This window comes from Triticum aestivum, chromosome 4A (assembly GCF_018294505.1).
Source record: "Triticum aestivum cultivar Chinese Spring chromosome 4A, IWGSC CS RefSeq v2.1, whole genome shotgun sequence".
NCBI lineage: Eukaryota > Viridiplantae > Streptophyta > Magnoliopsida > Poales > Poaceae > Triticum > Triticum aestivum.
The window spans coordinates 560142319-560166887 of record NC_057803.1 but is presented as its reverse complement, the minus strand read 5'-3'; positions in this window follow the sequence as shown (position 1 = coordinate 560166887).

The window sequence follows — 24569 nt, the reverse complement described above, 5'->3', positions numbered from 1 at the left end:
AGCGGTGCCCCGCCGCCGCTGGCTCCTCGCCGGCGCCCCGCAAGCCTCGCCGCCGTCGCCGCCGCGGAGATCCCGCCAGACTCCGGTGCCCCAACTCCTCCGGCGAGTCTAGCCATCGCCAGCGACCTCTCCTTCCAACTCCGGCCGCCTCCCCGTGCCTTTCTCCGGCGAACTCCGGCCAGATCCGCCGCCGCTTTGAAAACCGTGCGAAACCCTTGATCTGGGTGAGATATTTCACTAAGTCCCTGAAATTCCTAGATTCATATGCCCATGTTCATCATGTCGTAACTTTGCATCCGTAGATCCGTTTTGGGCATGTAGCATATCAAAATGTTTGCCTCAGAGAGCACACCATTTCATCTCATTGCATCATTTTCATTTGAGTTTATCTTGATGCCCCAAATGCTGTTGGAAGAGAGCTATTTGAGTTAATTGTTATTTGAGTTAATTGTCAGATCTGCTGCACCAAATAGCTATTTGTCATTTTTGCCATGATTATTGTGTGCATGATATGCTCCTGAGCTGTACATGAGTTTTGTTATATGCTTTGCCATCTTTACAGATGTGCTTACCATGTATTTTTGTGACATGTGTGGTGTCTATCACAAGCTTGCAAAGTAGTGCATTCGTTAATGCTGATTTCAGGGACTTAGAATTTCACTAAGTCCTTGATCTGTTTTTATCAATATGCCATATGTTCATGTTGTTTCCTAGTGATCCCTGCCTCTTTTGAGGATGATCAGTAAGAATGTTTTGTTAATCTTGTAGTGCTCTATCCATCCATGTCTTTGTTTGCATTTATGGAGCACCCTAGCTTGAGCCAATCGAGCTCTACTTTTGCTATTTCATGAATCTGGGCAGATTGTCTACTTGTTAGCGATTTTGCCGAGGATGTTGTAGTTGATCTGTGCATGCTATGTTGTTTTTCTTGCCATATCTAGCTTTTATTATATGTATTCTTGATGGGTGTATGCTTAGATTGTCATGACATGCTCTGTAGTGAGTGCATCAAGCTCGTAAACATGCCTACTTGGTATCTGATTTGCATGTTCCAGTTTTTCTCTAAGTCTGTGATCTGATTATGTTTTTGCCATGTTCACATGCTTGTAATTGTATTTTCTGATCCCTTTTGGCTCAAGGTCACTAAGGGACTTTTGTTATGCTCTTTGAGTAGCTCCATGCCATGCCTTGCTTTGCCATGTTAAGTTCGTGTAGCATCTAGTTTTCTTGCTCCTAAGTGTGCTACCTGATCTGAAATTCCAGGCTTGTGTTAATTTCACTAAGTCTGAGATCTGTTTACCAATTGCACTTTTCTCATGCTTGTTTGAATCTGTTAATAGATGAATTAGCCGTAGCTCAGTGTTCATCTTTTGTCAAGCATCTTGCGTGGATCCCTGCCATGTATTTTGTTGCCATGTTTGGGTGTTGTAGCATATTTATCTTGTTGCATTTAGATGGCTACTTGCTGTTTATCGCAGACCGGTGCCATATTTGTTTCGCTTGCCATTTCCAAACCGTGCATCCGATTCCGGCGATCTTTATATCGATTTCAACCGAAATCGCCTCATATTTCTAGTGGCACTCTTGGATTTCCAAGTTGAGGCCAGGTTCAATCATTCCTTGTCAAATCATGCATATGCATCACATACCGCATCCCGCATATCATACCATGTTCATGTGTTGGTTGTTTACTATGTTGTGTGCTTCTTTCCGGTGTTTGCTTCTTCGGGTTGGATTCGATAACGTCGCGTTTGTGAGGACCCGTTCGTCTACATCCGTTTGTCTTCATCATGGACTCGTTCTTCTTCCTTGCGGGTTTTCAGGCAAGATGACCATACCCTCGAAATCACTTCTATCTTTGCTTGCTAGTTGCTCGCTCTTTTGATATGCCCATGCTGCGATACCTACCACTTGATTATCATGCCTCCTATATTGTTGAACCAAGCCTCTAACCCACCTTGTCCTAGCAAACCGTTGTTTGGCTATGTTACCGCTTTGCTCAGCCCCTCTTATAGCGTTGTTAGTTGCAGGTGAAGGTTGAAGTTTGTTCCTTGTTGGAACATGGAGATGTTGTTCCTTGTTGGTACATGTTTACTTGTTGGGATATCTCAATATATCTTATTTAATTAATGCATCTATATACTTGGTAAAGCGTGGAAGACTCGGCCTTATGCCTGGTGTTTTGTTCCACTCTTGTCGCCCTAGTTTCCGTCATGTCGGTGTTATGTTCCCGGATTTTGCGTTCCTTACGCGATTGGGTTATAATGGGAACCCCTTGACAGTTCGCCTTGAGTAAAACTCCTCCAGCAATGCCCAACATTGGTTTTACCATTCGCCACCTAGCCTTTTCTTTCCCTTGGGTTCTGCAGACTCAAGGGTCATCATTATTTTAACCCCCCCGGGCCTGTGCTCCTCTGAGTGTTGGTCCAACCTGTCAGCTGCCGGTGGCCACCAGGGGTAACTCTAGGCTAGCCTACCCGTACCTAAGACAATCTGAGTGTGCCCTGAGAAAGAGATATGTGCAGCTCCTATCGGGATTTGTCGGCACATTCAGGCGGTGTTGTTGGTTTAGTTTTACCTTGTCGAAATGTCTTGTAACCGGGATTCCGAGTCTGATCGGGTCTTCCCGCTAGAAGGAATATCCTTCATTGACCGTGAGAGCTTGTTATGGGCTAAGTTGCGACACCCCTGCAGGGATTTGAACTTTCGAAAGCCGTGCCCGCGGTTATGGGCAGATGGGAATTTGTTAATGTCCGGTTGTAGAAAACCTGAAGTTGACCTTAATTAAAATGCATCAACCGCGTGTGTTACCGTGATGGTCTCTTTCCGGCAGAGTCCGGGAAGTGAACACGGTGTTGGAGTTATGCTTGACGTAGGTTGTTCTAGGATCACTTCTTGATCATAGTTTCACGATCGTGCTTTGCCTTCTCTTCTCGCTCTCATTTGCATATGTTTAGCCACTATATATGCTAGTTGATGAAGCTATGTACCTAGGGTAGGGGCATGGACCTGTCCTAAGTACCCTACCCAAGGACATCCCTAGAAGAAGTCACCTTTCAATCGACTTGGAGGTATCCCACTCGACGGATTCAAGACACTCGACCACGAAGCAATCACTCGACCAAGATCCAACCACTCGACTGCCAGGAGATCTAAAGTCACCCTGCACGCAAACGGTCGGTCATTAAGTAGCTTTTATGGTCATCATAGCACTTTATTAGGGGCGTTACCAGTAACCCCCAGTCTTAATGTACTTTAAACCCTGCATTACTGAGGGCTGGAGGGGCCTGGCGAACTCTATATAAGCCACCCCCCTCCTCAGTATCAAGGGTTCGCACCCCTGTTATTCATACACACATAATTCAGTCGACCGCCTCCGGGCACCGAGACGTAGGGCTGTTACTTCCTCCGAGAAGGGCCTGAACTCGTAATCCTCGTGTGCTTACAACTCCTCCATAGCTAAGATCTAGCCTCTCCATACATACCCCCCTACATCACTGTCAGAGTTAGAACCACGACAGTTGGTGCCCACCGTGGGGCCAGGAGTCTTAGCGCCTAGTTTGAGAAGTTGCGATTTTTTCCGATCTCTTTGATCATGGTTTCGGGCGGAGCTTTGGTGGAGGGTCACGAGATCCGTCTCGGCGCGCTCACGTTCATCGCCGACGACTCCGCTTGGCTTCAGGAGGCTCCACTCGACGTCGACGCGCTCCCCGTCCGTGGGGCGACGCACTTTCGCGCATGCGTCCGTGGTGTCCTCCTGCGGCAGCCGTCGACCCAGTATCGGTCGGCTCCTGTGGCATCTCCCTGCCCTGTTTCTCGCCGGCGCAAGCGCTCCGGTCGGTCGAGGCTTCAGAGGTGGGTGAGGCATGCGGTGGCCCGCCAGTCGGCCACCCCACAAGTCGCGGCAATCGAGCCCGACGAATCCCTCTATGGCCTGTTCGACCTGTCAACTGGCTCCGCAGAGACCGCATCCGAATGCGACAGCAGTGACCCAGCTGCAGAGGTTCTGGTGATTGATGGGCCACACAGTCCTCCCGGTTTCCACCGCACTGACGGAGGCGCGGATGGGGGCGACCCATCGCGTCCTCACGAGGAGTATCTCCTCGAGCCTCTCACGTCGTTGCAGCGGGAGGAGCTTCGCCGCCGGAACATGGATGCACTCCACACTCCTATCGTTGGAGAAACCCCCGAGGCCCGAGCCTTGGAGGACGCGCGCTTGGCTAACTTGGCCGAGCGCACTCGACTGGAGAATCTCCAGCGAATACTCGATGAGTGAGCGCGTCAACGGGCTCCAGAATCCAGTCGACATCAACTCTTTCCGCCCCCGTAGGTATATCGTACTCCGATTCAGAATTTGGCGGCTGTGGCCCATATAGCAGAGTCGATTCATCCCTCCCAGTCAGAGGCTGGCAGAGGCTTGTTACAAATCAGAGCATTGCTCCGGGCAGCGGGAGACCAGAATTCCGCTGTTTCTCAGTCACGGAACAGGATCCATAGTCGATCCATTGCAGCGGATACAGTCCAGTCGGCTCACAGCCCAAGATCGCCTCCGAGGCATGAGGGACGTGGAGACCGGCGTGATCAGTACAGAAGGAATGAGCAGTATGATCACCTATTCGATCGTGATGATCGACGTCGAGTGCCAACCCCTCCCCCAAGGAGTGGATCATATGTGCCTCGACAGCAGGATGACAGACGCCCTCATAGTGTTGGGCGGAGAATTCCAGTTGACCCCAGGGAACTAGGCTTTGATGCGAGATCCATTCTCATTCAAGGTTTGGTCGACAGGAATAGAGCTCATCGAGAAGGCCACGACAGAGATGCGCCTACCAGTAGCAGAGTATATGTTTCAGGGCCAGAGTGTTTCAGTCGAGCCATCAGAGCCGCTATAATTCCTCCCAACTTCAGGTTGGCGACTGGAGTTAGTAAGTTCACCGGTGAGTCCAAGCCCGATACTTGGCTCGAAGATTACCGCGTGGCTGTCCAGATTGGCGGTGGGAATGATGAGGTAGCCATGAAGCACTTGCCTCTCATGTTAGAAGGCTCAGCCAGAGCGTGGCTGAATCAGTTAGCACCCAGTAGCATTTACACTTGGGAGGATCTCTCCCGAGTGTTTGTCACCACATTTGAAGGAACATGCAAGCGACCTGCAGGCCTTACGGAATTGCGGTCTTGCATGTAGAAACCGAATGAAACTCTGAGGGATTACATCCAGAGGTGGATCATATTGCATCACACGGTTGAAAATGTACCAGATCATCAAGCAGTTTGTGCCTTTAAAAAAGGCGTTAAGTACAGAGAATTGAATCTGAAGTTCGGTCGAACCGGAGAGATGTCTCTGAATCGGATGATGGAGATTGCCACCAAATACGCTAATGGTGAAGATGAGGATCGGCTCTAGAGTGGCAAGCATAAAGCAGTCGCCCAGGAAACCGGAGGAAATTCCAGTCGGAAACAGAAGCGGAAAGCCGAGCCAGCCGCTCCTGGGGAGGCCCTGGCCGTAACCCAGGGAAAATTTAAGGGAAAACCCAAAGGACCTTGGAACCCCAAGAAAGTTAAAGACCAAGATGGAAATGATGTTTTGGATCTACCATGTCACATCCACACCAAGAAAGATGAAGAGGGTAAACTCATTTACCCAAAGCATACCACTCGACAGTGTCGGCTTCTGATCCAGCAGTTTCAGGGCAAGCAGTCCAAAGATAAGGAAAAGGAGTCAAACAAAGTTGAGGACAAGGAAGATAGTGACGATGGGTACCCCCAGGTCAATTCCACCCTGATGATTTTTGCTGATGTTGAGAGCAAAAGTTGACTGAAGGTTATTAACCGTGAGGTAAATATGGTTGCTCCGGCAACACCTAATTATCTGAAGTGGTCCCATACTGCCATCACATTCGACCAGTCTGATCACCCTACGCACATTGCCACCCCTGGGAGGCAAGCTCTGGTGGTCGACCCAGTTGTCGAAGGCACTCGACTCACCAAAGTCCTGATGGATGGAGGCAGCGGTTTGAACATACTATATGGAGAAACATTGAAAGGGATGGGCATTCCGATGTCCAGGCTCAGTACCGGTAACATGAGTTTCCATGGAGTCATTCCTAGGAAGAAAGCCGAGTCACTCGGCCAAATTGCTCTTGATGTGGTTTTCGGTGACTCCAAGAATTACCGCAAGGAAAAGTTGACATTCAAAGTTGTGGATTTCCAAAGTGCTTATCACGCTATTTTGGGCAGGCCAGCTTATGCACGCTTCATGGCTCGACCATGTTATGTGTATCTCAAATTGAAGATGCCTGGTCCCAAAGGTGTGATCACTATTACAGGCAATCGGAAGAAAGCAGAAGAGTGTTTTCAGAAAGGCTCAAAGATTGCTGACGCTCAGATGGCAGTGGTCGAGCTGCGAGAGTATTAGAAGACTGCAGATCCGAGTGAGTTGCTACGAGCTAAGAAGCCTGCTTCGGAATCAGCTTTTCAGTTGTCCGGTGAAACAAAGGCAGTTCACATTCACCCGACCGATCCAAATGCTGCTCCGACTCACATCTCAACGACGCTCGACTCCAAATAGGAAGAAGCGCTCGTCCAGTTCCTCCGTGAGAACTGGGACATCTTCGCATGGAAGCCTGCTGACATGCCTGGAGTTCCCAGGGGGCTGGCTAAGCACCGTCTATGAGTCGACCCAAAATTTAAACCTGTGAAAGAACATCTTCGACGGTCTGCCATCCAGAAGAGGAAGGCCATTGGCGAGGAGGTGGCTCGGCTCTTAGCAGCGGAGTTCATCCGAGAAATTTACCACTCCGAGTGGCTCGCCAATGTTGTCATGGTCCCCAAGAAGGACAAGTCACTTCGCATGTGCATGGATTTTAAGCATATCAATCGGGCCTGCCCGAAAGATCATTTTCCTCTCCCCCGCATCGACCAGATAGTCGACTCGACTGCGGGATGTGAGCGTTTGTCTTTTCTAGACGCCTATTCTGGGTACCATCAGATCCGTCTGTACGGGCCCGACGAGATCAAAACAACTTTCATCACTCCATTCGGGTGCTTCTGTTATGTCACCATGCCGTTCGGCCTCAAGAATGCCGGAGCCATGTTCATGAGGATGATTCAGAAGTGTTTGCTCACTCAAATCAGTCGGAATGTGGAGGCATACATGGATGATATTGTGGTTAAGTCACGGAAGGGTTCCGACCTGCTGACTGACCTTGCTGAAACCTTTGCCAACCTCAGGAGGTATGATATCAAGCTCAATCAGTCAAAGTGCACATTCAGAGTTCCAGGTGCGAAGTTACTCAGTTTTCTCGTTTCCGAACGGGGAATCGATGCTAGTCCTGAAAAAATTGGTACTATACTCCGGATGAAACATCCTGTGCGTGTGCATGACGTCCAGAAGCTTACAGGATGCTTGGCCGCTTTAAGTCGATTCATCTCTCGCCTCGGTGAAAAGGCATTGCTTCTTTACCGACTGATGAAGAAGTCCGACAAGTTCGAGTGGACTCCAGAAGCTGATGCACCGTTTACAGAGCTCAAAGCTCTGCTCTCCACCCAGCCAGTGCTTGCTGCCCCAATCAGCAAGGAGCCTTTGCTACTTTACATGGCAGCCACAGGACAAGTTGTCAGTACAGTACTTACGGTCGAGCGGGAAGAAGAAGGAAAGGCCTTCAAAGTTCAGCACCCAGTATATTATGTTTCTGAAGTTTTGACTCCTTCAAAGCAAAGATATCCTCATTACCAGAAGCTTGTATATGGGATTTATATGACCACGAAGAAGGTTGCACATTACTTCTCTGATCATTCCATTACAGTCGTCAGCGATGCTCCACTATCAGAGATTTTGCACACAGAGATGCAACTGGTCGAGTGGCCAAATGGGCGGTTGAACTTCTTCCCCTAGATATCAAGTTTGAGGCAAAGAAAGCTATCAAGTCCCAAGCAATTGCAGATTTCGTCACCGAGTGGATCGAACAGCAACTTCCGACTCAAGTTCACTCGGAGCACTGGACCATGTTCTTCGATGGATCTAAGATGCTGAATGGTTCCGGTGCTGGGGTAGTATTGGTTTCCCCCCGAGGAGATAAGCTCAGATATGTTCTCCAGATTCACTTTGATTCCTCCAATAATGAAGCAGAATATGAATCACTTTTGTATGGGTTGTGCATGGCCATTTCACTTAGCGTCCGTCGCCTCATCGTCTATGGCGACTCAGATTTGGTGGTTAATCAGGTGATGAAGGAGTGGGACGTCAGAAGTCCAGCTATGACTGGTTATTGCAATGCAGTGAGAAAGTTAGAGAAGAAATTCGAGGGGTTAGAGCTTCATCACATCCCCCGACTGAAAAATCAAGCGGTTGATGATTTGGCAAAGATAGGCTCCAAGAGATAAGCCATCCCCAGCAATGTGTTTTTGGAACACATCCACTCGCCATCAGTCCAAGAAGATCCTTTTACAGATGAAGCCCCGCAGCCAAAGAGTGCCACAAATCCGACTGAAGTTGAAATTCCGGCAGTGGTCGACCTAATCATGGAAGTTTTGGCAATCACCCCTGACTGGACGATACCATACATCGCGTATATCCTGAGAAAGGAACTCCCCGAGGACGAAGAAGAGGCTCGACAGATCGTCCGTCGATCCAAGGCCTTTACAGTCATAAAGGGACAGTTGTATAGAGAAAGCGCGACTAGAGTCGGTCAGAAGTGTATAACACCAGAAGAAGGTCAGATAATCCTTGATGATATCCACTCGGGGACCTGTGTTCATCATGCGTCCTCTCGGGCCATTGTGGCTAAAGCATACCGAGCGGGATTTTACTGGCCAAGAGCGAATGAAATGGCAAAAGAGATAGTCGACAAGTGTGAAGGGTGCCAGTTCTACTCCAACATGTCACACAAGCCTGCATCAGCCCTGAAGACCATTCCACTTGTCTGGCCCTTCGCTGTTTGGGGACTGGACATGGTTGGCCCATTGAGAACAGGCAGGAGTAGTTTCACACATGTGCTTGTGGCAATCGACAAGTTTACCAAATGGATTGAAGCTAAGCCTATCAAGAATCTTGATGCTTGCACTGCTATCAGTTTCGTCAGGGAGTTAACATTCAGATATGGAGTCCCGCATAGCATCATCACCGACAATGGGTCAAACTTTGATTCAGACAAGTTCAGAGCTTTTTGCGCCTCTCAAGGCACACGAGTCGACTACGCATCGGTCGCCCACCCCCAGTCGAATGGACAAGCAGAAAGGGAAAATGGTCTGATTCTCAAAGGACTAAAGCCTCGGCTGATGCGTGATCTCAAGCATGCAGCAGGCGCTTGGGTCGACGAGCTTCCGTCAGTTCTGTGGGGATTGAGGACCACCCCGAATCGGTCGACTGGAAGAACTCCGTTCTTTCTGGTTTACGGAGCGGAAGCAGTCCTGCCGAGTGATCTACTTCACAATGCACCCCGAGTCGAGCTTTATACCGAAGATGAAGCAGAACAAGCCCGGCAAGACGCAGTCGACCTCCTGGAAGAAGAAAGAGAAATGGCTATGATCCGATCGACCATTTATCAGCAAGACTTGCGTCGATTCCATGCCAGAAATGTGAAGAGTCGAGCCTTCCAAGAAGGAGATTTGGTCCTCCGAATGGATCAACAGAAACCACACAAGCTCGCTCCTACTTGGGAAGGTCCCTTCATCGTCACTAGAGTCCTCCACAATGGAGCGTATCACCTTTACAATGTCGATCGCCCGATCGATGAGCCACGAGCTTGGAATGCGGAACTGCTCCGCCCCTTTTACACTTGAGTTCTCACTCGAATGAGATGTTATAAGAAAAACTTCTGTAGTCTATTTATCAAAGACAAGAGTGTTACAATTTTTTCTATAATTGTTGTCGTCTTTGTTTGCGTGTGAAATCCCCCAGTGGGTGGCTTAGCTGCGAATCCGTTTTGCCTGGGTTTGTAAAAAAAATCCTACCAAGTGGTGAGCCAGACTCCCACTCGGAGGCTTAGCTGCAGCCCAGTGCTCGCCTAAGTATTTAAAAATCCTACCGAGTGGTGAGCCAGACTCCCACTCGGAGGCTTAGCCGCAGCCCAGTGCTCGCCTAAGTGTTTAAAAATCCTACCGAGTGGTGAGCCAGACTCCCACTCGGAGGCTTAGCTGCAGCCCAGTGCTCGCCTAAGTATTTAAAAATCCTACCGAGTGGTGAGCCAGACTCCCACTCGGAGGCTTAGCTGCAGCCCAGTACTCGCCTAAGTATTTAAAAATCCTACCGAGTGGTGAGCCAGACTCCCACTCGGAGGCTTAGCTGCAGCCCAGTGCTCGCCTAAGTGTTTAAAAATCCTACCGAGTGGAGAGCAAACCTCCCACTCGGAGGCTTAGCTGTAGTCCAGTACTCGCCTAAGTTTGAAAAAATCCTACCGAGTGGAGAGCAGACCTCCCACTCGGAGGCTTAGCTGCAGTCCAGTACTCGCCTAAGTTTGAAAAAATCCTACCGAGTGGAGCGCAGACCTCCCACTCGGGGGCTTAGCTGCAGTCCAGTACTCGCCTAAGTTTGAAAAAAGCCTACCGAGTGGAGAGCAGACCTCCCACTCGGGGCTTAGCTGCAGTCCAGTACTTGCCTAAGTTTGAAAAAATCCTACCGAGTGGAGAGCAGACCTCCCACTCGGGGGCTTAGCTGCAATCCAGTACTCGCCTAAGTTTTTAAAATCCTACCGAGTGGAGAGCAGACCTTCCACTCGGGGGCTTAGCTGCAGCCCAGTGCTCGCCTAAGTACGGAACACATCCCAATCCGCAAGGACGACGAGGTGCAAATCGACTGCTACCTTCTCCTTCGGAGCTGCACCACAAATACAAAGTTATTTCGAGTGAAGAACAAGTTCCACTCGACAGATAATTCATGAAGATATTCAATGATAAATCAAGTTCAGATAAGATCCAAAGGTCCTAGACCGCAGATCAAAGTACTCGAGCCTCTAGCTCGATAGAGTTTAACGGTTACAAAATCCACTCGGCATTCCGAGGCAAATCTAAAGTGAAGCATAAAAGTTTTTATTCCTCGGGCGGAGGACTGGAAGGGGCGACGAACTCGTCCAAGTTGATCCCGTCTGCAATGCGAGTGGCAGCAGCAACGAAAGTCTCCATGAAGTCTTGAAAGTTGTGCTTCCTGGTATTGGCAACTTGGATGGCGGCCAACTTTTCTTCTCGCGCCTCCTTGTAGTGGACGCGGACCAGAGACAGAGCGACGTCAGCGCCACATCTAGCAGAAGATTTCTTCCATTCCGCCACTCGACCTGGGACTTCATTTAGTCGAGTCATCAGGGACTCGAGGTCATTCTGAAGCGTCGTCCTAGGCCAGAGCGACGTGTCGATCCGCGACATCGCAACCTTCAACCGAGCAAGATAGTCAACAACGCCGGCAACACGAGATTCCAGTCGGAGCACGTTCATAGCAGCCTCGTCCTTCACTGGAGAATTGATGGGGTCCAAGTCTGTCTGCACTCGACTGGTCTCCTCTTTGAAGTTCTGGTAGAATTCTGTAAACACAATTCAAGGATAAGTCAGTAGCTCTACGCAGGTTTGGTAACTGCAAGTCAGTGGGCCGGAGTAATTACCCTCGAGCATGACGAACAGCTTCTTGGCGAGTCCACCGAGATAAGCCTCTAGATCGTTCCTCTTCCCCGCCAGTTCACTTGCCTTGTCATTTAGAGCTATATTGCCATTCTTTAGACGGCTGACCTCTCGATTAGCCACGTCGAGAGCAGTTTTCAGCCTGGAGTTTTCCTTTTCAAGAGTACCGACTGAAGCCAGTTTTTCTTCAGCAAGCTTCATTTTGTTCAGGGCCTCCTTCTGCGCTTCGGCAAGGTCTTGATCCTTCTTCTTCATAGCCTCCTCCATTTTGTCTGCGAAACAGCAAGTGAGATCAACATCGAGGACGGCCAGAAAGAAAGGACAGTCGACAAAAGCTCACCAGCCATACCTTTTGCTTCGTCCCTCGCCTTCTGCAAGTTCTCCTGAGCAAGCTTCAAGTCAAGGTTCAGCTGGATCTGTTTGTTCTCCAACTCAGTGTAGCGAGCCACAAGTTCGCAGGATTTTTGCAAAAAATTAGTCGACAGACATCCAAGATAAGTTGCTTCCGGGTAACCAAGAGACAATGATGGCGTTTCTAAGACTACGGCCGAATCAAAAACATTCGACAGTAGTCTCGGGGACTACACACAGTGGGTGCACTCAGCGTGCCCCCACTGGTTCGACCAAAAAAAATCGACTGCCCGCAGTCGACCGTGTACAGTTCCATTCGACATGGCCTGACCAGACCGAGTGAAGAAGTTCAACTAAAGCAACACAATATAAAGACTACAGTCGACTGCCAGCAGTCCACCGTAGTCTCGGGGACTACACCCAGTGGGTGCACTTAGCGTGCCCCCACTCGTCAAAAAGATTAATAGACACACCTAGTGGGTGTACAGATATAAAGATCTTCGGAAAAGAGATTCTTCAGATAGCATTTCCTAACAGAACAAGCGGTGAATCGACTGTCCTGGACGTTGCTCTGAAGAGCTGAACTCGCGTCATAAGCTGCTTGGCTGGCTTCCCGAACCACCTTCACTTGCTCCATCATGATCCCCGCCTGGCGTATAGCCTCTTTAGCGGCACCCACTTGGTCCTCAGGGACGTGGTGTGTGGCAAAAAGTGAAGGCGGATTTGCAGTCGACGTCGAAGGCCGGACACTCGTCAGAGGTTTAGCGAAGGTCACAGAAGCCCGAGTGGTATCACCACCCTCCTGGACTACGGCCTCAGGCACCGGAGTGCTTTGTGGGGTCTTGCCAGTCGGCGCCCTTCTGTTCCTTTGCGCCCTCAGCGGCGCTTCGTCATCATCATCAGGGAGGTCAATGACATGAGGAGGAGCTACAAGAAAAATACAATCGATCGGAATTATAAGAAATCGTCAGTCGACTAAAAGCAGAGCATCAGTAATCGTACCGGGGTTGGAGGTAACAGTGTCTTCCATATCTTGATCATCGTCCTTGGCGGAGATCTTCGAGGTTGCAGCACTGCAAATTTCGAAAGTCAGTCAGCTTATTCAATGAGTCGACCAAGAGTCCGTCACATTCAACAAAGGAAAACAAATTCTACTATTACCCAAAAATGGTGGGGACAGTCATCTTCATCTTGGGCAGAGCCTTGGGCGGCTTGGACGGCGTCGCGCGTGGGTTCTTGGGAGCTTTTTCTGTCGGCACTGGAGATGAGGTCCGAGGGCGCTTCGACGACTGCCCAACAGGGACAGTCACCTTACCACGTTCCCGCGCAGGGTCGTGTGTAAGCTTGGATCGCCGTTCCAAGCGGGAAGGTTCGACTTCTTCCTCCTCCTCTTCACTGGAGTCATCGTCATCATCCCCCTCTCCTTCGCCGTCAGATTCCCACTCTTCTCTCTCGTCTCCACTTTCGCCTCCGCTCGCCTCTCCTTCCTCGGCCTGCTCCTGTGCGCCATTGGGTGTCGAGTACATCTCAGTAATGGCCTAGAGGATAGCAAACAAGACAAAAGTCAATCGACTGATCCAAAGAGAACAAATAAAGAAAGCAAGATCACAGTCGGAAACGCAAGGTCAGACCTTGTCCACTTCGTATGTTTGGTCGAGTGGAGGAATCCTCCTGGCTCCTCGGGGGTTGTCCTTGTTCCCTGTGATACTCGACAGCCACCCCTCGAACATCTCGTCAGTGACCTCCTCTGGGTGAATCCGAGTGGTGTCTACGAGACCCGAGTATAGCCACATCGGGTGGTCACGAGCCTGAAGCGGTTGGATGCGCCTCCGAAGGAAGACTTCCAACAAGTCCATGCCAGTCACACCCTCGCGGACAAGCTGAACCACTCGACCGACCAGCACCTTGACTTGCTCCTTTTCCTCTGGCGTCACTTTCAGAGAGGCGGTTTTTGCGCTCGATTCAGAGAAAAAGGGGGAAGCCCAGTCGACTGTCCTGGGGTCACCTGGTCTTTATAGTAAAACCAAGTCGACTGCCACCCACCGACTGACTCGGGAAAAGTGATAGACGGAAAGGAACTTTTTCCCCTCATCTGGATCGCCAGGCCCCCGCATAGCTGGATCACTTGCATCTATTCGTCACTCGACTTGGCCTTCTTGACCGACTGAGAGCGGCAAGTGAAGATGTGCTTGAAGAGTCCCCAGTGGGGGCGGCAACCCAAGAAGTTTTCACACAAGGAAACGAAAGCAGCAAGATACACAATAGAATTGGGAGTAAAGTGATGGAGCTGCGCTCCGAAGAAGTTCAAGAAGCTTCGGAAAAAAGGATGAGGAGCCAGAGAGAATCCGCGATTGATATGGGTGGTGAGGAGGACGCACTCACCATCAAGAGGCTGGGGTTCGACTTCTTTCCCCGGGAGACGCGCAGATTCGTGGGGAATGAATCCCCCATCGACCAGATCATTGAGATCATCCTGCCAAATCGCCGACGGCATCCAGTCGCCCTGGATCCAATCCTTGGGCAGAGCAGTCCTCGAGGAAGATCCACCCCGAGCGGACTTCTTCCCCTTCCCCTGCACCGCCGCCTTCTTCGCGCGCTCCAGAGCCGACGTCTTCTCCTTCACCATCGTCGTCGGCGAAGCTCGAACAGACCTATGGCACCAAGGTGAGAGCGGAGGTGGCGGAGGATCTTGTGAAGGAAGGGGGAAAAGTGAAGGTGCACTGTTCAGGGGTCCCGAGCCGACAGCTTAGAAGAGGTCGCTTCCGAGTGGCTGACTGGTAGGCCCATGCAATCCCGTCAAATCCCGCAATAGGCGCGCGCCCGGTACATGGCAAAAAAGGTGGCACGGGGATCGAGGAGCTTCCGTCCTATCCCATCCGATTACTGCGGCCGCCCCCGTCCCGCGCACTTCCCGAAATTCAAATCCCGCAAAATCCGCGGGCTGTAGAACAACTCGTCAAACAGAAGATCCCTTTCACACCGTCACTCGGAACTTCACAAGTAAAGAAATTCACTCGACAAGAGGCCAAGAATGGATCAAGGTGACTGAAAGAAGTTGACGACATCATCCGTGACAATTGATCCAAAACAAGACGTTCATATAACATGAAGAACCAGTCGAAAAGATCCCCAACTCCTTCCGCACTCGAACCTCGATCCATTCGGGGGCTAATGATGAAGCTATGTACCTAGGGTAGGGGCATGGACCTGTCCTAAGTACCCTACCCAAGGACATCCCTAGAAGAAGTCACCTTTCAATCGACTTGGAGGTATCCCACTCGATGGATTCAAGACACTCGACCACGAAGCAATCACTCGACCAAGATCCAACCACTCGACTGCCAGGAGATCTAAAGTCACCCTGCACGCAAACGGTCGGTCATTAAGTAGCTTTTATGGTCATCATAGCACTTTATTAGGGGCGTTACCAGTAACCCCCAGTCTTAATGTACTTTAAACCCTGCATTACTGAGGGCTGGAGGGGCCTGGCGAACTCTATATAAGCCACCCCCCTCCTCAGTATCAAGGGTTCGCACCCCTGTTATTCATACACACATAATTCAGTCGACCGCCTCCGGGCACCGAGACGTAGGGCTGTTACTTCCTCCGGGAAGGGCCTGAACTCGTAATCCTCGTGTGCTTACAACTCCTCCATAGCTAAGATCTAGCCTCTCCATACATACCCCCCCTACATCACTGTCAGAGTCAGAACCACGACACTAGTCGCTTGCTGCAGCTCCACCTCATACCTTTACCTTACCCATAAGCTTAAATAGTCTTGATCGCGAGGGTGCGAGATTGATGAGTCCCCGTGACTCACAGATACTTCCAAAACCAGCTTGCAGGTGTCGTTGAACCGTGCAGATGACGCAACCAACCTCAAGGAGGAGCTCGATGAAGATCTTGTCCTTTGTATTGTTTCGTTCTAGTTGATCAGTAGTGGAGCCCAGTTGGGGTCGATCGGGGACCTTTGTCGCCTTTGGGGTTCTTCTTTTATTTTGGTTCCGTAGACGAACCTTGATTGTATTTGGATGTTGTAATGCTTTATTCGTGTAATTGCGTGAAGTGGCGATTGTAAGCCAACTATGTATCTTTTCCCCTATTGTATTACATGGGTTGTTTGCGAAGATTACCTCACTAGCGACATTGCTTTCAATGTGGTTATGCCTCTAAGTCGTGCTTCGACACGTGGGAGATATAGCCGCATTGGGGGTGTTACAATATATCTCTGTTTATCCTATCAATCTCATCGCACCTGGTTAGTAATATGTATTCGACAGAGATCTTCTACATTATCGCCAACAAGTTGGTTTGTTGAAATGTGTGCCCTGACGAGCACAAATTCACAAAAAAAAGTCTGTATGGGCTGTCTATAATGATCGCACACAATTCTGATTACCGGCCTGTTTGCCGGGTATCACACACATCTTGTTATGCTGAATCGTTTGTGTTCACCTCACTCATCGCAAACAGTTCATCGGACTGAACTGTATACCGTATATCGCACACACCTTGATCTGGCTGCCCGTTTTTGTTGTTCTGTCTCATCGCAAATATTTCGTACAGATCAACCGTATGCCCCTCATCACACACGCAACTATAATCTGAACCGTGTTTGATGTATCATTCATCGCAAATGTTTGCATCATTTCTGACGGTTTTCATACAGCACTGTTTGCGATTATTGCATCACACACACAGTTTCTCAAAGGGTCTCTGATTGTAGTGTCGCGTTAGCAGCATCCTGCAGTAGTGGAGGTACTCTCCTTCACCTCCTTTGGACGAATCTTGCCAATAGACAAGTCTTGGATTGCTTCCGAGGGGTCTTTGTCTCCTACATCAATTGGCAATTGCTCTACTTGCAAGCCATTAGATTCATCGAACTTCACATCTACCATCTCTTCAACCTTTCGAGTGAAATTGTTGTAGACACGGTAAGTGTGAGACTTTGAGCCATAACCAAGTAGGAAACCCTCATGAGATTTAGGAGAAAATTTAGAACAACGATGCTTATCAAGAATGTAACACTTTGAGCCAAATACTCGAAAGTATCCAACTTGGGGTTTGTTACCGGTGAGGAGCTCGTATGCCGTCTTGCCGAGTAGCTTGTGAAGATACAAGCGATTTGTTGCATGACAAGCCGTCTCAACCACTTCCGCCCAAAAGTGTTCTGGAGTCTTGTACTCATCAAGCATCGTTCTTTCCATCTCGATAAGAGTTCGGTTCTTCCTCTCAACAACTCCATTTTGTTGAGGCGTGTACGTAGCCGAGAACTCGTGTGAAATCCCTTCTTCGTCAAGAAAGGTATCCACATTTGCGTTGAACTCCGTTCCATTGTCGCTGCTAACCTTCTTGATCTTCACTTCAAATTGATTTTGGGCCTTCCTAGCGAAGTTCTTGAATATCTTTTGGACCTACCATTTATCATCAAGAAAGAACACCCGCGTAAATCTTGAAAAATCATCGACTATAACTAGACCAAATGAGTTTCATATGAAGTAGGCATTGGGACCAAAGAGATCCATATGAAGTAGCTCGAGCGGTCTCCTCGTGGTCATGATGTTCTTTATAGGATGACTTCCTCCGACTTGTTTTCCTGCTTGACAAGCACTTCACAATCTATCCTTGTCAAATATAACATCTTTTACTCCAAGTATATGATTACCTTTAATAAGCTTATCAAGATTTCGCATGCCCACATGACCTAATCTTCTATGCCACAACCAACCTTTAGAAGATTTAGCAATTAAGCAAGTTCTAGGTTGAGCCTTTTTAGTGAAATCAACAATCTATAGATCACCTCTACATATACCGGTAAAGACCATTTTATGATTATCTCTACGAAACACTTGGCAATCTACTTCAATAAATAGGACATTGAAACCAAAATCAGCAAGTCTAGATATGGAAAGTAAATTGTAGCCAAGAGATTCAACGAGCATAACATTTTGTATGGAGCTATCATGTGAGATGGCCACCTTACCAAGGCCAACCACCTTACCCTTTGAGTTATCACCAAAAGTGACGTACTTCCGAGGGTCGTCGTTTTCAGCAAGCTCACAAAACATATCCTTGTCTCCGGTCATATGATCGGTACATACACTATCAAGGACCCATTCCTTTCCTCCAGCCATGTAGCCACGAAGATTTGCCATAAGACCAAAGTGTCTCATAGACTCATCGAGATCAAAGTCACTATCATCATCCTCATCATAGTACCCATGTTCAACATTGTCTTGTGATGGATCAATTCCTAGAGAGGGAAATTCATTAGATAAATGGTCATCACAATAGTCATATTTATGAATTCTAATGGCTTCGGAGATGATATTGCTAATGATTCCAACATCTCCTTTGGCACGTGTAAGATTAGTAAGCTCGAATAGACCATCACCAAATTTGGGATCATTGGAACTCATCTTACTCAAGGCAATAGACTTATGAAGGATCTCATCTAAGTTTTTCAAGGAATATTTTGGAAATCGTTCCTCAAGAAATCTCCATATGGTGTAGGCACAATCAAGAGCAGGCAAGCTAGCAAACAAGTTTCTAGGCAATCCTCTAGTGATTAAATTGACAGTTCTAAGATTGCGGATCATGTCAATAGAGTCATCAAGGGTAGGATGCAAAGGATCAACATGAGGTGCACAAGGGCTAGTAATATACTTGTTCAAATGATATTCATTGAAAATCTCAAGCATCTCAATTTTCTACTCATGAAAGAACTCTCCATCAAGTATAGGCACTTTACGTCTAAGACTCCCCAGCATAGACTCATCCATCTTCCTCCAAAGTTGTTTAAACCAAAGCAATGGAGACCAATGCTCTAATACCAATTGAAAAGATCAAGAAGAGGTGTCTAGAGGGGGTTGGATAGACTCTTAACAAGAAAAGGTTGCAGTTTTTATTTTCTTCAAGTTAAGGTAGAGTTTTAGCACAAGTTTAAACATTCACAATACATATCAAGCAAGCATGACAAGAGTATATGAGCAGCAGAAAGTAAAGCATGCAATTTGCAAGAAAGTAAAGGGATGGGATTGGGGTGTGCAAACGCAATTGAAGACACAGAGATTTTTGGCGTGGTTCCGATAGGTGGTGCTATCATACATCCACGTTGATGGAGACTTCAACCCACGAAGGGTAACACTTGCGCGAGTCCACGGAGGGCTCCACCCATGAAGGGTCCACGAAGAAGCAACCTTGTCTATCCCACCATGGCCATCACCCGCGAAGGACTTGCCTCACTAGGGTAGATCTTCACGAAGTAGGCGATCTCCTTGCCCATACAAACTTCTTGGTTCAACTCCACAATCTTGACGGAGGCTCCCAAGTGACACCTAACCAATCTAGGAGACACCACTCTCCAAAAGGTAATAGATGGTGTGTTGATGATGAACTCCTTGCTCTTGTGCTTCAAATGATAGTCTCCCCAACACTCAACTCTCTCTCTCACTGATTTGGATTTGGTGGAAAGATGATTTGAGTGGAAAGCAACTTGGAGAAGGCTAGAGATCAAGATTCATATGGTTGGAATGGAATATCTTGGTCTCAACACATGAGTAGGTGGTTCTCTCTCAGAAAATGAATGTTGGAAGTGTAGGAATGTTCTGGTGGCTCTCTCCATGAATGAAGAGTGGGTGGAGGGGTATATATAGCCTCCACACAAAATCTAACCGTTACACACAAATCACCAAACTCGGTGGGACCGAATCATAAAACTCGGTCGGACTGATTTAGTTCATAATGTGATAGTTAGGCATTTCGGTGGGATCGATATGATCAACTCGGTGGGACCAATGTGCTAGGGTTAGGGTAAAACCTCATATCGGTTTGACCGATTACGCAAACTTGGTGGGACCGATTTTGGTAATAAGCTAACCAGAGAGTTGGTCAGGCAAACTCGGTGGGACCGATTTCATATCTCGGTGAGACCGAAATTATTGCAATAGGCGACAAAGAGTTTGCAAGACCATCTCGGTGAGACCGAGATCCCATCAGTGAGATCGAATTGATTAGGGTTTGTGGCAGTGGCTATGTCATGAGAACTCGGTGGCGCCGGATAGAAAGTTTCGATGGGGCCGAGTTCGACTTTTTGGTTTGGGGCATATGTGGATGTGGGAAAGTGGTTGAGGGTTTTGGAGCATATCACTAAGAATTTTGAGCAAGCAAGCCATTAAGCAACACCTCATCCCCTTTTAATTGTATTGGCTTCCCTATGGACTCAATGTGATCTTGGATCACTAAAAGTAAAATGTAGAGTATTGAGCTCTTGAGCTTGAGCCAATCCTTTGCCCTTAGCATCTTGAAAGGGTTCCATATCCTCTTGTCCACGCCACTCCATCTGTTGAACATGTCTGAAATATACTAAATGAAAACATTAGTCCAACAAGAGATATGTTGACATTAATTACCAAAACCACCTAGGGAGCACTTGTGCTTTCACATGTGAACGTCGACTACATGACACTTCACCATTGTTTGGGCCTAGGGGAAAGCATTGAGAAGTAATAAGTAGATGATGGGTTGCTAGAGTGACAGAAGCTTAAACCCTAGTTTATGCGTTGCTTCGTAAGGGGCTGATTTGGATCCATATGTTTCATGCTATGGTTAGGTTTACCTTAATATTTCTTTTGTAGTTGCGGATGCTTGCAAGAGGGGTCAATCATAAGTGGGATGCTTGTCCAAGTAAGGGCAGTACCCGAGCACCGGTCCACCCATATATCAAATTATCAAAATACCAAACGCGAATCATATGAACGTGATGAAAACTAGCTTGATGATAATTCCCATGTGTCCCCAGGAGTGCTTTCCTTTATATAAGAGTTTGTCCAGGCTTGTCCTTTACTACAAAAAGGATTGGTCCATCTTGCTGCACCTTATTTATTTTTATCACTTGTTACCCGTTAGAAATTACCTTATCACAAAACTATCTATTACTGATAATTTCAGTGCTTGCAGAGAATACCTTACTGAAAACTGCTTATCATTTCCTTCTGCTCCTTGTTGGGTTCAACACTCTTACTTATCGAAAGGACTACGATAGATCCCCTATAGTTGTGGGTCATCAGCATCCCTGTGGATTTCGTATTTATATGCTGCAAGAAAACAAAGACACATCACCACACATATGAATATTGGCTCCAGTGTCAATCCACCAATCAGTGGACTAACAAACTAAAAGTACGGTAAACAGATTATCATACCCAAATGCCCCATCATTGTTGCTTAGCATGACATTGACAGACTTGGAGTCCTATCCTGGCTTCTTGTACTTGTTTGGGAACTTTTTACCCAGTGCACTCCACGTGTTGTAGAGTTGCCTATGCTCTCTGCAGACTAGTTATGTCACCAGCGTCTACTAATAATCTGTAAAGCTTCTCGATCATTCCTTCTGTAATGTAGGGCAAACAGTGACTGCTTCTTTCTGCAAAGTGGTAAGACCAACTAGACCCACTAATGCAGCAATTTTCCTTAGACACATTGACTCCTTTTGTGTAGTTCAACTAAAATCAAAGTCGGAATAAAACCGAGCTTCAATTTTGATATCCCTGTAAGTAACAATAGGTATAAGGGAAACAATTATTGAGAAATAATGGTTGGTGACTTGTACTCCCAGAAGAAAAATATCTACTGATCTACCTTATCTTAATGGAAAACAAAGCAGGAGAGTAGCAATTCTCAATCAATGTGATTCATTCATATTAACTGAGACATTATCTTAATAATGCCTTCTTTCAACATGTATAAAGAACGACAAAGCAGAAAAGTACCATTCCTAAAACAATGCGACTGATTCATTTTAACACAGACATTATCTTAACAATACCTTGGTTAAACATGTAGAAAGAACTACAAAGTAGGATAGTACCATTTGTAAAACAATATAACTGATATATAATAACAGAGACATTATCTGAACAATACATTTCTTAAACATGTACTCCGGTCGATCCCTAACAGAAATGGTACTCCCGCTGATCCCTAACAAGTGTTGCAGTTTTGAACTAAGATTCGGTAGTTAATTCTGAGGAAAGTCGGTACTGAAAGTCGTTACTGACCTTTTAAGACCAAGATTTGAAACAACTCGTGAGGAAGACCTGAAAGAGATCTCAACACATATAAAGGGGGTGATGTAGAGTTTGTTGTAACAAAGCAACAAGCATCATGTCTGAGTTGGTCCCAGTTTTGTTCACTACTTAATGGGAAAAGACAGCAATACAATAGCTTCATTTCAATATTTATTTAAAATAGTACCAATACAAGTAGCACAACATCTCAAAGCACACTGCACAATCATATGGATGAAGGCCTGTACTGACCTTTCATGAGACGAACAAGATAAAATACGAATCTACGAAGACGAATAGGAAATCCAATCTCGTTTTGTGTAATTGCACTGAAATCAAGCAAAGGTATCGGTGTGACATTTAAGTTCGCTATAGCAACAAGTTGAATATATATCTCTGTTTTAACAGAGGCAAAAAAGAAAACAATTACTGGTCAATAAAGGAGGATGAAACAAACGGCGACAAAAAAACATCTAACTTATCTTGATGAAAAACAAAGTAAGACAGTAGCATTTCTAAAACAGTTGCATTGATTCATATTAACAGAGACATTCTCTGAAAATAACATTCGTTAAAAATGTAATTTACTTTTAACAGTGGCATTGCTTCAATTTTCCAGTGGCATTATTAGATTAACAACAACAAAATAGTTGTATGGGACATGGGACATGCCAGCACCATGTGCGTCCATACGTATAAATTGATGATGCAGAGTATGTTGGCAAGCAGCATATCTGCGTTGGTCACATATTTGTTCTCTTTGAACCTTTTTCCTATGTGAGAGCAGCAAATCTAGTCCTGTGCAAACTATCCGACCCCTTAGTTTTTTCCTTTTCAACAAAAAGATGGGTTCCTTACAGATGTGTGTACTGGGTTACCCCTTTTTCCCTATTCGACCAACAAAGCGGCTGGATAGCCAGTCTATACTATTTTCGACCAATGTTTTTTCAAATAATTATTTGTATAATTTGTTCGAATACATATTAACTATTTTCTAAATACATAGTAATACATTTTTCTTAAAGATAAGCAATGTTTTTTAAACATATGGAATATTTTTAAATTGTTTAAACATTTTTATAAGTATCGCACAAATATTATTGAAACACGTGAACATTTTTTAACCTAGCATACATTTCTAATAGTATGAAAACATTTTCTTAATTACATGAACATTCGTTTCATGTTGTGTAAACATTTTTTTTAAATGTCATGTGTTTTTTTAAGGCTTGATCATTTTTTTCATGTCACAAATATTTTTTTGGATGCTATCAACGTATTTTTAAAACAACTCTAATTTTTTTACATTGTGCTAACATTTTCAATTTCAAGATTTTTAATTAAATGTAAATTATGGAATATATGTTTTTAATTTTTTTGAAACAGTGGAATAAAAAACCCGAAAGAAGCAACAAAGAAAAATGAACTAACCTGCGGGAAATCCGCAAAAAAAAAAAAAACTAACCTGCGGGAAGCTACTTGGACCAGCCAAATAGTAGCAACGGGAAGGGCTTGAGGCGAGACCTCCTTCGGTCTTGCAAGAAGCGAGACATTTCCCTGTCACAATTCCTACTTGACGTTATAAGCGCTTGTTCTTTCACTAACCGTAGATGATGCTTACATCTTGCTTACATATACTTACTATACGGGCCGGCCCACGTTGGTTCTTTCCCCACTGGTTTTGGGAAATTTCCAAGGTTCCCACCGGTTTTTTATGTGGTTTTAAAGGACAAGTCTACTTTGTCTTTTTCACCTTCCTTTTTTTCGCTCTCTCTTTTCCCTTTTCATGTTTCTTTTTTTTTGATTTTTTGATTTTTTTGATTTACTCGTTTTCTTCAAATGTGTGTAAAAATATTCATAGTCAAAAATATTGTCAAATTTGTGATATTTTTTCCAAAATCAAAAAATTTCTCTCAGTTTGTAAAGTTTTAATGTTTGTGAAGTTACCTCAAATTCGTGATATTTTTGCAATTTTTTGAAAATTCAAAATGTCTTTCAATATTGGTGAATTTTTATCAAGTTTAGAATTTGTGTTTTTACATGAACTTTTCTCTGAATTCAAAATTGTTTTTTTCATATTCGTGATCTTTTCTCAAATTTGTGAAAATTTTAAAATTCACATTATTTGCAAAATTTTGATCTTTTTTCAAATTCATGAACTTTTCTCAAATTTGTTAATTATTTTCAGTTTAGTGTAATTTTTTGCAAATGTTTTACTTTCAAATTTGAAAACTGTTTTTACCATATTCTTAAACTCTTTCTCAAATTCATGACTTTTTTAAAGTCTACAAACTGTTTTTCATTGTGTGGACTTTTTCAAATATATTATTTTTCACAGATTCAAGATTTTTTTTAAAGTCAAGCAACTATCGGTCAATGGTTAGCCGTCAACCGTCGAGCAAATGAGCTAGGGACGAAAAGGTGAGAGAGATAGTAACCCGCATTTCGGTGGTCCTGCCCACACGAGAGGGGCTAGGGAGCACAAGTGCCCAAGCGAGTGCCATAAGTAATTAAAGTATTGGAGGTTGATAGTTTATTGATTGAGAATGA